We start from the raw sequence: 2339 nt of genomic DNA, 5'->3' as shown, positions 1-2339 counted from the left end.
TCTGATACTAAAAAGGTCTAATACTGTAATTATCCTATCAACTGAGCTAGTGGTAATTAAGCATGGCTAAGCATATAGCTCTAGCTAGGTCACATAAGTAACACGAGCTAGTCGATTTATTACCCAAGGATGACAAAGGACAGATATCAAGTAAATATGGCACAAGCAAGCTGATAGATAATACCCGGATCCCATGTAATTAGCAAAACATGCAATTTTATTTGCAAACGATAAAACATTTGTAAATTAGGATCAAAATGCTCAAGGGGAATGTGTGACTTGCCTTGCTTCTTCACAACAACCTTCCGAACTCTGATCCTCGTGAAAGCGATCTTCCGAAATGACGGGAACTACACGCTGGCACGCAAAACGAGGAAAAACTCTAATGAAAACCAATGAAACAGTACATAAAAAGTAAACAAACATGTAGAGCTCAATTTTAGATGAATTTTGCAAGTTGAATGGCTCAATTCGGAGTTCTAATGAATTAGATATGAATTATAGAAGTTTTGAGCCATTTAAATGAATTTCTAGAATTAGTAACGAATTATTGCGCCATTATTATTTATTTTTGCAAAGGAAAAGATCATCGCTGATGTCAGCAAAGGGTGGCCGGCGCCGACATGCGGGCCCCACCGGTCAGCGATACAAGGGCGTCGGTCCACCGTGGACCGGGACCACCGAGGCGGTCCACCGCCGGTCCACGGGAACCGTCGGCTCGGATCGGCCCAAAGCCGATCGGGCGGCCACGAGGCAGCGCAGCCGGGACACGGGCATGACACAAAGCCGACCCGGTCGAACGACGGCGCGCGGCGGCGCGCGGCCAGACGACCGCCAGTGACGGCAGCGCGTCGCGGCAGTGGGCACGCGGAGTGGCGGAGGAGGGGAAAAAGGAGGAGGCGGAGGGAGAGCTCACCGAGGGCTGCGGCGGCGAGACAACCACAGGGAGGCGACCGGCGGCGGAAAGGATGGCGGCGGCCGGCGCGGGAGGCGACGGGAACGGCGTTCCGACGACGCCGGACCACAACGAAGCCGCGGCCGAGGGCCGGCAAGACCTTGACTTTGGAAAAGCGGCTCCCGTGGGGTTCTGGACGGAGTGGAGCGGCAGCCAGGGTGCGGTGGAGCGCGGCAAAGCTGCACGGCGACGGCTAGAGCCGCGAGAGTGGCGGCTGGAGGCGGTATAGTTGAGGCGGCTCGGGTGGACAGTGGAGGTGGAATTTCGGTACGGGATTGGGGAAAAGAGGTGTAGGACGGGGTGGAGCTCGGCGCGGCGATGCCGAGGTGGCGACGGCACGGCACGGCGGTGGCTGAAGCGGCGAGAAGCGGTGGCTGGAGCCGGCGGCAGCGGCGGAGAGAGGTGGTGCGCGTGGCTGCGGCGCTTCGAAGGTGGAGAGGGGAAATGGAGCGGTGGACGGGGTGCGCACGGCGGCTGCGGTGTCGGGGAGGGCAACGGTGCAGTGCGGGGTAAACGGGAGCGGCGGCGCGGCGCGGCTGGAGTTCGGCGGGGAGCGGCGGCGCGTGGGCTCCGGGGAGGATGTGGTTTCGGGCACGGGGAAGCTCGGGGAGGAGGGGGAAACGGAAGAGGAGAGCACGATGGTGCTTTATATTGGGCTCGGGGATGGAGATCGTGGCCGGGAGAGGCGGGAACGGCCAGCGAAGTGGGGAGGCATCGTGGGAAGATGGGGCACGAAACGGCGCCGAAAATTGGGGAAAAGTGGGGGAAGAGGTGGAGGAGGTGGTGGGGAACCGATTTTACTCGGTTTAGGCGCGAGGGCGCGAGCGGGAGGGCGCCGGATTTGGCGGGACGTGGGCAGCAACCGCCGGCCATGGCGGCTTTGGCCTGGGAAGCCGAAGGTAGGAGGAGGGCCTGACGGGTGGGGTCGTCGGGCCCACCTGTCGGGGAGGGAGAGAGGGAGGAGAACCCAGGGGGTTATTTAGACTTGGCGCGTGGGGAAGGGGAAACGGGCCGACGGCCCAAGAGAGGAGAGGGGAGGCCGGCCGAGGAAGGGAGAGAGGGGTGCGGGCCGCGGGAGAGAAAGGGGGATTGATTAATTGATTCAATGAACTTTGTGCCATTAAAATTACTTCTTGAGCTCCGAAAATTCACGGAAAAATCCAGAGAGTGTTTTAGGGCATAAAGAATATTAAAAAATATTCTCGGCCAATGATTTTTAAGGGAAAATTTTAATTCTCCCAATAATTCACTTGATTAAATTGATTAACTTTTATTTAATTTCTAGAAAATGCATTATTTAATGATTTTTAATCCCGAACGAAAATCGGGGTGTTACAGTGGCGGACGGGCAACAACGGCCCGTGCTGGGCGGGCGGGGGAGCTA

General features: G+C 57.2%; 1 pseudogene; it reads right to left on the bottom strand.

Annotated features, from left to right (window-relative positions):
• Nucleotides 1–912: 912 nt before the first annotated feature.
• On the bottom strand, nt 913–1828 carry LOC127784277 (vegetative cell wall protein gp1-like; annotated as a pseudogene).
• Nucleotides 1829–2339: the final 511 nt, after the last annotated feature.

Source organism: Oryza glaberrima, chromosome 9, assembly GCF_000147395.1.
Source record: "Oryza glaberrima chromosome 9, OglaRS2, whole genome shotgun sequence".
NCBI classification, from domain to species: domain Eukaryota; kingdom Viridiplantae; phylum Streptophyta; class Magnoliopsida; order Poales; family Poaceae; genus Oryza; species Oryza glaberrima.
This window is presented reverse-complemented; position numbering and strand designations above follow the sequence as displayed.